Source organism: Centrocercus urophasianus, unplaced genomic scaffold (genome assembly GCF_019232065.1).
Source record: "Centrocercus urophasianus isolate 14NV4802_14NV808 unplaced genomic scaffold, USGS_Curo_1.0 seq_9, whole genome shotgun sequence".
Classification (NCBI taxonomy): domain Eukaryota; kingdom Metazoa; phylum Chordata; class Aves; order Galliformes; family Phasianidae; genus Centrocercus; species Centrocercus urophasianus.
The window spans coordinates 23,934,185-23,946,821 of NW_024885532.1; the positions used below are offsets into that span (position 1 = coordinate 23,934,185).

The following is a 12,637-nucleotide window of genomic DNA, read 5'->3' on the forward strand; positions in this document are numbered from 1 at the left end:
AGAAAAGAAAAGAAAAGAAAAGAAAAGAAAAGAAAAGAAAAGAAAAGGGAAAAAAAAAAAGACAAAAAAGAAAATCTTCAGACAATCAGAAAACGCTGCAATACCGCTGGGGGAAAGAAAAAAAAAGAAACAACAAACAAAAACTAAAGCAACCAACAATCGTTTTCCGAGCGGCTTTGAGTCTCGGCATGGTTTCCTCGGGGCTGCGGGTGCCCCGTGCCGGTACCGGCATAGGGACATCGCGGGGACACCGCGGGGAGTGGCGGCGGGGCCGCCCATGGCCGGGCTGTGCTGCAGCTCCGGGCGGGTCCCGGCGTCCCCAGAGCTGAGCGGCTGCGGGGGAGTGCGGGGATTTCACCGATGGAAACTTTGCGGTGCGCTGAAAATACGTAAACCGTAGCGACAACGACGCGGAAAGTAACTCCCGGCTGCCTGAAAAGCTAGGAGGAAAAGAAGTGAAGGGAAGGGAAGGGAAGGGAAGGGAAGGGAAGGGAAGGGAAGGGAAAAAGAAAAGAGAAGAAAAGAGAAAGAAAAGAGAAAGAAAAGAGAAAGAAAAGAGAAAGAAAAGAGAAGAAAAGAGAAGAAAAGAAAAGAAAAGAAAAGAAAAGAAAAGAAAAGAAAAGAAAAGAAAAGAAAAAAGAAAATAAAAGAACAAAACTTTCAGGGGCTGTGAGTGAATTCCATTCATTTCACCCCTCAGCATCGCACCGACAAATGCGTGTTGGGGCGATTTAGGACTTTCAGTTTTGCTCCCGCTCTGCCCGCTGTGCTCCCTCTTCCCGCTGCCACTGTCCCTGTGTCCCCAGATCTCCGTGTCCTTGTGTCCCTATATCACCTGCTCCATGGCCCCCCGTCCCCATGTCCATCCGTTCCTAATATCCCCACGTTCCCCTGTCCCTATATTCCCTTGTCCCTATATCCCCCTTGTCCCCATGTCCTCCTGCCCCACGTCCCGTGCCATGTGCGCTCGCTGTCCCCCCGCCCCTCTCTGAGAGACCCGGCGGAGCTGCAGCTGCTTCCAAGCGATCCCCGTTTCTCTCTATTTCATTGTCACAGTTTCTCGGGCCCGGTCCTTATCTCTCCCCGCAGACACCCGCGCAGCGGTCGCTGCCCCCGGAGCGTTCCGTGCCCCATCCCCCCCCCCCCGGGCTGCGGCCGGAGCCGGGGTTCTGCCTTCACCTCTCCCCTCCCCCCGCCTACCGCGGGCCGCTCAGCGCTCACCGCCACTGCCCTTCTTTATCTCCTGGCTTCAGCCCCGACTTTGCGGGAGGGGGAAATGCAAAACGAGTGCAAACGCAGAAAAAAAAAATCGCGTTCGGCCATTTTCTGCGAAGTTGACGCCCCGAGACAGTTTGTCCGAGGCGTGGAAACTGGACGTGGAAACTGCAAACAACGCACCTGGGCTGGAAGCTGTGTTCCCCCCCCCCCCGGTTCCCCCCTCCCTCCTTCCTTCCCCCCCCCGTGGTTGTCCGGGACCCTAGCAATGAGGGCACCCGGAGGGGCTCTCTCCAGGAAGACAGCGCTAGGATGGTGTGGGGCAGTCGAGACGGTGCTAGGAGTGTGTTGGGACGACCTGGGAGCGAGGAGCATCGAGTAGCAGGGCCGGGCCGGGCCGGGCCGATCCGTGCAGGGCGGAGGCTACAGCCGCACCTGGGGGCCGGGCGGAGCGGCAGGGCTCAGAGCCCCTCCCGGCCCCCGGCTGCAGCTCGGCCACACCAGCGGCTCTGGGCGGGAGCTGCGGGAAAGGGGAAGGAAAAGGAAGGGAAGAGAGCGCCGCGCTCTCTCTGCCTGAGAAGCGTCCGCGTCTTCGCGTCTCCTGGATGGAAAAAATCAGTATTTCGCCTCCAGCTGCTAAAATCGGCTCCTTCTGGTTTCTCTACACCTGCTGCTTTCCTCTCTTTTTATGTCAGTGGGTTTTGTAAGCCCTCCCCGTGCCCCGGGACATCAGCCGCCCCTCAGTGCCCGCACGCTGCGAGCCGGTGGAGCTCTTTGCGCACCTTCTCAATAGCGCTCACTAAAGACGTGTGTGGTGCTGCACGATCCCACGAGGCGATTTCAATCGCTGATGAATTTGTTTGGCTTCGCGCTGAGACTGTGGGGATTTGACTCATCGAGATGTAAATCAAGAGTAAATAGAGAAAAAGTGTTTCTCTGCATCCATCTGAATTTACATTTCAGCTTTTTAGTAGATAAGTTAATGCTGCTTCTCTGCCTCTAATTAATAACTGCTCTAGGGGGAAATCCGGGAAGAGAAACGGGGAGGATTTGCGTACTGAAGGGCTAATGCAGAGAAACGTTGCTCAATATCTCTGACATCCATCCGTGCAGATACAAATGGAACTGGCTTGAGGCACGCAGCATGCGTATTTGCGGCTGGGGAGACACGGCTGCGTAAGCACGGTCCCCTGCTCTGCTCCTGTCTGTATGCTGCCTGCTTAGCTTAGAAGCATTCCTTTGGGAATGATCATTTCCTGGGGACCCAGAAGGCACCCTACTCCATGCAGCAGTTCTGTTAGCTTCCAGTGAGTTGCAGCACGCTCCCAATATGTGGTCATGGCATTATAGCCCAGACAGGATGAGGTTAGAAGCAAGGCAGATAAAAATTATAAAATGTTACATGAAAAAAGATGCCTTGTTTGTTATTAAAAGTGTGTCAGTGTAAAATGATATTCAGAAAATATTTGCTCATCACTTAATCACCACCTTATTTCAGCAAATGCAGCTTGCCATTCATTATAGCTAACATCGAGTGTCTGTACTGCACACGATGATGCAAGGGCTGTAACTTAGTCAACACAATCTGCATATCTTTGCCTACTTGTAGCCTTGTTTTATATATGTACCTACAGATTACAGGAAACAGACCAGCAATGCTTAGAGTTGGAAAACACCTCTAAGACCATCAAGTCCAACCATCAACCCATCACCACCAAGCCCAGTCAAAGAACCATAGAGATTGGGAAAAAACCTCCAAGACCATCAGTTTCAAACCGTCATCACAGTGCACTTAAATCAGTAAGTTCAGAAACGTTGGCTAAGTTTGTCATGTGAGACTGTCATGCATTGGAGAGCACCCTGAATTTCTTGGTGCTTGGTTTCTTATGTGGGACAAAGGCTCAAGTCCTTCAGTGTCACCTGGGATCGTTGGGCAAGCAAATCCTGAGCAGCTGTTTCTCTTTGGGTGGTGTAAGTATGCAAGTGCATTTAGATGTTGTGGGGGTAAACCTTGACCCTCCTGAGAACAGGAGAGAATCATTGGCCATGCTGGAAAGGTACCAATAGTCTTCAAGGTTAATCCCATACAAAAAAAAAAATAATAATGCTATGGGATGAGGATGGGATGGGAAGGCCAGCAAGATGAGGAAAGGATGACATGTGCCTGAGGTACTGTGGTCACATGGTCAATTCCGTGGTCCAGTCAATAACTGGACTGCTGACACAATGTTTTCAAAGCTCCTGTTGTAAATGATGTGAGATGATGCAAGGACCCTATCAGGGGGATTCCTCTGAAGTGCGTAGGTAGAAGTTCTGTACTGGGCTACAGTAGGAGCTACTCTTTCTTGCACTCAAACTGTTCTCTAAAGCAGAGTCACAGACTTGTAGGGCTTGGAAGGGACCTCTGGAGACCAACCCTTACTAAAGCAGGATGGCAGTGCCACTCAGAAGGACTCCTTAGAAAGCAATTGCTACGTCTCTGTAAAAAACCTGAGGAAGAATCAATTTTCTTTGTATTCCTAATTTTATATATATATATAAAAATTGAATTACATTTACTTATTTATTTCTGAGCTTGAACAACTACTGCAGGAGCAGGCACAATGTATAACATACCCCTGACTGGCTTCTCTCAGCATCCCAGGACTATCCTAGCCCACCTGCTACCAAGTCTGAGGGAATATGTGGGCCTTGTACTTCCCAAAGGTCAGCCCAGGGCTATGTGAGAGACAGAAGGCAATCTGCACAGCTTTCCTGTAATGACAGACATGTTTCTGTTTTATCATGCAGAAGGCAATTACGTGAAAACAGTTTGAGATCTATAGATTGTTGCTATCGTGGGGGTATACATGGTAATTGTATTTGCTTACCAAAGAAAGTAGGCAAGACTAATTAGCAGAATTATCGTTTTTAATTCTGCGTACTCTCCTGACAGAACTGCTTTCTAGAATACACATATGCACTTTCCATGTACAGAAAAGCTGTTCTGCATGTAGGCATGTGCAGGTTGCAATTGTCTCTACCTCTGCTTTTTGGAGCTCCTGCATGTCATGTGAACCCCCCTGAGGTTTGTACTGGATATTTCAACCTCCCTTTGCAAGGCAACTGCTGCATTTGCACATGTGGGAATCTGGTGAGCCGTACAATCTTAGGCTGAGGATTTCTATTCACCGGGGATTAGCTGAACTGTTTTCCTAAATCAGTCACCAGATCTGGATTCCAAATTAACAAAGTGGCGCTGAGCAATAATGTGGACTCTAGGTAGCAGCTTTGCAAATTTATTCAATGGAAGCATTATAAAAGCAGGCTGTCTGACTGCCTTAGCTTTAGCGCAGTGAACTCTGAGAGCTAGCAGAGTTACTGAATTTCTAACAACCAAAAAGCTCAGGTTCATTCAGCTCTGAGAATGCTGAATGAGAAATGCTGGTCTTTGTACAATTCTTCTAAACGCAGCTACTTCCAACTAATTTTTTAGAAGATGCAGAATGACTGTATCCTGGATGACAGTATCAGCTTGGAGATGATTCAGCCTCTCCCTATGCCCCCTTGACCTGCTGTCCCTTTGTTTTTCTGGACAGATGTTAGCCTGTTCCTAAAGACATCCAGGGATGGGGATTTCACACCCTTCTGTGCAATCTATGCCAGTGTTTAACCGTAGTTTTCTTGGCATATTTTCTGTAGTCATCTCTAGACTAAATCATACCAGTCTTTTTCATTTCACAGAGGTCATGTCTCCTTTTTGAACTCATCCAATCTTTCTTTCGCTGTGTCTCAAACTAGACCCCAAGACTATTTCTCCAATTTGTCAAGCTCATTGGAGTTTCTGTCCCATCTTCCAGTGAGCTGGCATCTTCTCTTAGCTTGGAATTATTTGCAACAACGAATAAGCATATTTTATCTTCCATCCCTTAGGTTGGTAATGGAAATTTTGAGAAATCCCAGACTTACTCTTATACAGCCTTCAATTTCAACAATTCTCTGTTGATAAATGCTTCTGGAGAATGGCTTCATCAATTGTACTCATCCTGTATTAGTTTCCTCTAAACTGTGTTTCTGTCTTGGATAGAAGAATAATGCATGTCAGTGTGAATAACAGTCAAGATATGACACCTCCTGCTTCTCCCATCTGTTATCCTGTTACAGAAGGAAACTAGATTAGTATGTCACCACCTAGTCTCATCCAAAAAGACTAGCTACACATAATTTAAGCTTTGATAAAGAGCATGGATCAGCAATTGCCAAGTTATGGCCCCAGGTGAATGCACTGTCTGTGAACAGAGGCATCAGCCTGGCTGAGGTTGTGCTGGAGGAGTGGGGCTCGTGAGCTGAGGAACATCTGGCAAAGTTTACAAGTTATCATGGTAAGGGCAGGTGAGTTTCTAGAGCGGTCTGATGTGAGACACTGCCCTAGAGCTTTTTCTCCCTTTGTCCTTTCTGCAGCTGAATGTAGTGTCTTGAGACAATGGTGATCATAAGGAGCAACCTTCAGAGGATATTTGTAGTAAAAGAAAACAGTTGGATCTCTAGAACGCACCAAAAGCAAAACATTAAAATGTTACTTTTGCTCAAATATGTTAAGAAAGTGCCCAGGGAAGTGGTGGAGTCACCAAGCCTGGAGGTGTTCAAGTGCAGTGTGGTTGTGGCACTGAGGGATGTGGTCAGTGGGCATGGTGGGATGGGCTGATACTGGACTAAGTGCTCTCAGAGGTCTTTTCCAAGTGCAGTGATTCTATGATCTGCACAGGGACAGGGGATGTAAAACATATGTACATCCAGAGATCTGAAACCTGCGCTCATTAACTCAATCATCTATAGTAGGGCATGCCGAAATGAAACAAATATTAGGCTAATGGAAAATTCAATGTACATTAATGTAATTTGTCTCTAGAAGTGTACAGTGTATATTTCATGTCATATCACACCGCTTGATATACAGAGAAGAAAAATACATATGTTGAGCGTATAATCCATCTAATCTGTTCTGGAGGGGAATTGTACAGAGAAATATACTTTTGTGTACAGTGTGATCTGACAGGTCAGATGTGGACATCTGTATTTTAGATGTATATTGTCAAGCTAAGTAGTTTTGCTTCAGTTAAGTAGGTTTATTTCGGTTGTGTAAGTCACTTCTGGTCTGTATACATTATTATGGAAAGAGGGGCAAAACCACCATATTGACAGTGCCCCATGAACTTTAGGAAAACTTGATGTCAGTAAGGCATTGTCTAAATATTTACCCAAATGTCTCCTGTTATAACCCTGTATACAGAGATGAGCCTCTTGGTTGCTGACTATTAATTCTTTCATGATTGCCATCATTCTTCTTGCAGCTTAGTTAAGAATAGTGGATTTACATAGAGCCTCTCCTACACCTGAATAAATCTTGCTTGCAAGTTCCTATTAAGAAACCACCAGTGCTGGAGTTCTTGGCATCAAAAACTCATCTCTGTAAGGTAGGAATGTTGATAGTTTTCAAATTCAGATATACTAAATAGTGTTAAAACACTGAGCAGAGTTAAACACTGAACACTCTTAAATATGAAAACTTACAGAGTTTAAATCCAATACAGTTTACTCGGCTGACCCAGATTGATTTTCCAAGGCACCTTGTGTAGACAAATCCTGATCATGTTTTTGACAGAGCCAGAAGCTAACCTGTCCATGCTAACCTGTGGCTACAGATGCTGCTGCTGATGGAGCTCCAGATGACAGCGCCTGCTGTGGATCTGCTGGATTCTGTATTGCTTAAGGAAGCCAACATCAGCAAGGGAATTCTACTGTAAACTGATATATCTGATAAACTTGTTAATTTGTGGAGTCACAGATACATGGCACGCATGACCGCCCTTTTAGACTTAGTATATGAATGACCAATGTGCTAACCAACAGTTTTGAAGAGCATTTTCCTGAGGCTGATGGAAGAGCCACTGTATGTATTTAACTACAGCAGTTTGGAGGGCAGGAATAACACCATTTACACTGGATTTTTACCTGAAGTACTGTGATACAGATAAGAATGTCTGGTGTGAAAGGGAATTGGAAAACTTAACTGAATTCTAAACCTTGGTAAAAACTCTGAAGAAACAGATATCAGTGAGATGATAATTCATTGCAGGAGGGCAGCAGGTGATTTGTTCTTCTGTTCAAATGCAAAAGAACACGTAGCTTTAAAATGTGAATTGCCACGTTTACGCTTCTGCTTCTGAACATTGCTTTGCTGGAACACTCCATAACATTGTCACAGGACCCCACAGAAATATGGGGATATGCTAGGGCCTTCTAGAACAACTTACAAGTATTTTTGACCTTCAGCCAGAGTCATTGAAATTTAATGTCAGAAAATTGCCTTAACTCAGTGCAAACAACTGGCACGATTTCTAAGAAGGTACATGGTCTTAACAGTTATGTTAGAAGATTAAGAAGCTGCAGTTTTCATGGTGATCCCCAGCCCATCTGTTTTTAAAAGATCAAAGAATGAAGTCATACTTCTGGATCTGTGCTAACATCAGTCTACAGGGAAGGCACTGAGGAAAAGGAAAGTGATCTTTACATATGGCAGAGATGCTGCTGCTTCATTTGTTCAAGTCAGAAGATGTTCTTTGGTGTTTTTGTTCCAGGGAGCTTACAAGCAGCTTAAAAAGACACAAAAACACTGCATGATATTGCACGTACTGTGTGGTAACACTACTTACTGTGGAATATGTGTGTGTTTACTATGCCAGGTAGTTCATGTGACTGGAAATGCAAATCTGATTTTTATACAGTAAGTGTTAAAATTGCTTGATTCGTACGTACTTATTTAGCAATGATGTTGATGTGTAGTTACTTTTTTTTTTTTTATTTGTAACTGGTCATCTGTTTTTAAAACATGTCAGTTTAAAAGAATGTTTTTGTTGTCTTAAGAACAGGTAATATTACCAGCTGGCTTTGTTTGGAAGAATGAAGTAAGTCAGAGTGTCCTAATTCTGGATATGCTACACTTGTTGAGAGAGGCAAGTCATATTTTTATTTCTGTATTTCTAAGATGTATTGTTACCACTCAGTTCTAGAATCCATCTTTTCCTTCTGTCTGAACAAGGCAGAATGATATATACCTACATTCTCCTTAACAGATATTTTACAGACTTGTTATTTAAGACTTCCAAGAATGGAGATTTCAGTAGTATACTCTAGTGCTTAATCATTTTAGAAAACTATTTTTTGACATGTGCAAATTAAATGGACAAGCTTGCTCTATAACCTGAACCTCTTTTGCTGCAAGTCAATTGCTATCTCTTTTGTTTCTTGACCTAAAGTAGTTTGAGAATAACTTATTTTTCTTGACCTCCAAGCCCCTCTTACAGCTTTTATTCCACATCTCTCTCGATGTACAGTGCCCAAAGCTTTGAGCAATGCAATTCATGCCAAATGAATGGAAAGATTCCTTAATATCCCTTGTAAGGCATACTTCCCATCATGTGTCCTACTATTATGACTATTTTTTCTTTTCCCCATAACAATATGACATTGGTGAATTATCTTCAGATTATTCAGCTATAATCCTAGCATTTTTTTTTGTTAACTGCTGCTTAACCTATTATCCCTCACTTTCTATGTGTTGCTTAAGTGTAGAGCCTTATTCTCATCTCAGTAGAGTTGTCTACCTTTGTTTTCAGACTCTTCCTGCATTTTCTGAGATCATTTAGTTCATAGAATCATAGAATCACAAGGTTGGAAACGACCTACAAGATCATCTAGTCCAACTGTCTCCTCATCACCATTGCCACCACTAGCACTAAGCTGGTCTGGAATACTCACTCATCTAGCAATGCAAGTTGTGAAGCCTCAGAAAGATTTTAGCTATTTGGGTAACCTTAGATGTTCACATGTGAGTGGGTGTCTAAGTGCACTTTGTGATCAAGTTAGCCAGTGCAATCAATGGAGTTTAGAGACATTTCAACTTACTTCATCTCATTCTTATGTATCTAATTACATCTGGTCAGATTAGCAGATTTATTTATTATACACTTCATCATTAATTAGTGCTAATTCCTTGTAAATGTATCAAATGAGATCTGTAGGCCTACTCTATCTTGGAAAAATGATTGGAATAACATAATAAATGTCTCTAAGAAAGACATTACAGCAGTTTGGAACATCACAACAGTAGGAACTGGAAGTAGGAGCCTCAATCATACCTCTTTCTCATCTCTTTGTTTGCACGGAACAGTGCTGCCTCTCACCTGCCTACTCTTTGTTTTTCCTTAGGCAATTATTGTGGAGTAATCTTGTTGTAAAGCACATTTTTCTCCAAGTCCATTAAAACACAGCATATCCTTTCTCAGCACAGGACTCAGTGCATGGGTGAAAAGCAGCTCCAGTTCTGCAGGTCTCTGCCCTTTGGTTCCTTGTCAAAGAAGTAGATCAGCACTGGTGTTTGCCTGGATTTATAGTGAGGGATAGTTTGTTACTACTGAACTTCACAGTTGCTATATTAACATATTAACATGTTAATGAAGTATAATGCTGTGGCCATAATCAGTGTTCCACTCTTAAGAAATAGGCCAGTATCCTCCCAAATGTGCAGTTTGGCATTCATTGTGGATGCCCAGAGAAGATCTGTAAGTCAAAATAGCCAGTCTTTGTAATGTGGAAGACATGATAATATCAACTCACAAGTGCATCCATGTCACATTGCGTTCTTCTTCCAAAATGCAAGTATCTAGGGTGGAATTCTTGTAGTCTAAATGTAGATGCCTGCAGTATGGGATTAGCAGTTGGACCTGATGATCAACTTAGAGGTTTTTTTTCTGACCGAAATGATTCTATGATTCTATGAATATTTGCACTGAAGTGTGTCACCTTAGCCAGTGTTTACTGTCAGTGGTAAGGAGTAGATAATTCTGGGGAATTATTCATCTGATGTGTTTTTGGCATTTCTTTTATGATTCTGTATCATGCTAGAATTGTCTGTGTCTATCCAGTGACTAAACAAATCTCACCGTTAGTGTCTTGTTAATGGGAGGGCTGATACTGAGGGCCAAAAAAGGCCACCACTGTCACCAAGGTCAGTGTTTCCAGGAGACCCATGCAGTAGCTGTAGTTAGCTGTCACTGAAACCCACGGAGGAAGGGGGGCTGCTCTCAGCTCGCCTTTCAGCCACCCTCACTGGTGCCAGCTGCACAAGGAAAGGCTGCAAAGTTTGTACAGCTGGCTCTGCAACAGTGGAGGCTGAGCTCTCACAACCAAAAGCTCATTTTTGGTTTTAGTTCTTCAGTATCTTTCCAGTTACTGGTTAAACAGTCTTCAAGGAACACAATGGCCCAATATTTTTGTCCAGTAATGTTTTGGCATCTCCTCTGCCTCTGGTGGTGCTGATGTTCTCAGATGATACCTCTGGACTAGATTCACTTTAGAAGTGCAAAAAATGCATGGCTATTTCTAGGGAGAAAGTCCTCTCTGTGGATTTCTACTTGGCTATAGGAAGTGTTTTTCATCATAGGTTGCAGTAAGAGCTACAATCCAGACAATCCTTCTGGTGTCTTTGTTGCCAGGAGAAAAATGATCTATCAAAGCCCATTTAGTGGGAACTTCAGTCAGACACTTACGAGTGCTGATTCTTCGTTATTTTCTCATTATGTGGTTCTTAGGTTTCTAAAGGTCTTGACATACGTACTCTACCAATAAGAAAAAATCCCTTCTCATGAGATTTAAGCATGTTACTTTTATCTTTAATGGAGCCACGTTTGAGCTGCTGTCATCACATTCACTAAGTCATCTGTCAATGAAATCCACATTTTTAGTAGCCATTACCTCAGCTCACGGATAAATAAAGTCCTAGCTTTTATGTCTAATCCTCCATATTATTTTCAGGTGGATAGGGTGACTCTGAGGCAACATCTTAAATGTATTCTAAAGGTGGTTTCAGGTTTCTTATGAATCAGTATATCCACTTACCAATATTTTTTTTTCCCAAGACCCAGTTCACCGGTAAGAGGATCAAAATGTTGATCATCCTTGAATGTTAGCAGACCATTAACGTATTACTTGAGGTAGACGAAACTCTTCAGCAAATCTGTGATGCTCTTTGGTCACAAACAGCCTTTATTGTACAGGAATGAGTCTTAAAATACTTAGCCATGGCCTCAAATGCACTCAAAATGAGTTACCAGCCTGCATCAGAGCCACCTTTGATGTAAGGAGATTAGATACACCAGCCCTTATCAAGGCATGCACAACTAGAATACAAGATGCTGCCACAGCCCATGCTGGCTGAATTCCAGCAGATGAGGGATGCAGAGATACCACGCAATTGCTGATACTCACACTTGGGAAGCAGTGCTGAGGATAGTAGCACAGAGGTTTGACACTGCAGAAGGGCACTGCTTCTTCAGTTTTTGTCCTAACAAAGCTAGCTTTTACTGACATGACTGCCCTTTTAATGAAACACCATTAAGGAGTTTCCCAGTCACCAGAACTTGAAGAAAGAAGAGCAATTCCTTTCGTTCCTGTAATTCTTTGCATGTTCTTTGGAATAGATCTCCCACCAGTGCCCTTCTGTTCTGCAGGCAGATGACTCATCCTCTGGATGGAGGGCTGCTGAAGAGCTGGGCGGTGATCTTGATACATGCTTGTGGGAGGAAAAGCAGAGGTGAGCAGGTTATGCACACACCTTGCTGTGGGCACATAGCAACGTTACAAACACTTGAATTCTTGTGCAGGAGAGACATATCCATTTACAGAGGGTTTTACTTGCATAGAACATTCTGAAGTGTTAGAGTTGTAAGTTTAGTAACCTTTTTATTGTTCTTCCTACAAAACTTTGTGTGAATTACATTATTATTCCTAGTATATTACTATATTGCCAGCTATTCTCATTATTACCATTAAAGGAAAGGAACTGCTAATAATATTTAGCAGTTAGTGAAAGTCATGAGTTTTTGCATAGGAATTACAACTCATTAGGAATCAGAAGTAGGATTTGTTGTGTGCACTGCTAAATTTTCTTTATGAAACCTGTTGACCCATAACATGGTTACATGCCAACCAGCAGAAGTCCTTCAGAGCTGTTATTTTAAAGCTGCATCAAAGAACAGTATATTCTTCAGAATATACTGAAAATGTATATGCATGTTCATTATATACTGTATATATGTACATACATATACTGTGTATATATATATATATATATATGGAGTGACAAAGCAAGTAGTTTAATCCATTTTATGGGTCCAACCTGGAGTTCTGCATACATGAACTTGTGTGTGGTCAAGGAGGCTTGCATATTTTTGAACTCTAAGTTGGCCTAATAAAAGATATCAGACTACAGTGCTTGCTTTGTCAACCCTGTTTTCCTGGTTCAACATGACTTGCAAGATTAATTTTCAATTTTCAACATAAAAACCAAGGAAAAAAAGTGTTTACTTACTGCAAGGAGTTGATT

At 43.1% G+C, this 12,637-nt stretch overlaps 1 long non-coding RNA gene across 7 annotated transcripts in view; it reads left to right on the forward strand.

Annotated features, from left to right (window-relative positions):
• Positions 1-8,204, forward strand: part of LOC122171646 — a 60,907-nt gene extending 52,703 nt beyond the window's left edge. For 4 of the 7 annotated variants that reach the window (XR_006172046.1, XR_006172048.1, XR_006172043.1 and 1 more), the window contains 3 exons: positions 2,850-3,015; positions 6,546-6,668; positions 8,119-8,204. This is a non-coding gene — a long non-coding RNA (uncharacterized LOC122171646). Of the gene's footprint in view, positions 1-2,849; positions 3,016-6,545; positions 6,669-6,856; positions 6,995-8,118 lie in introns of all 7 variants that reach the window. The other 3 variants (XR_006172044.1, XR_006172045.1, XR_006172050.1) reach the window with 3 other exon arrangements.
• The last annotated feature ends 4,433 nt before the right edge of the window (positions 8,205-12,637 follow it).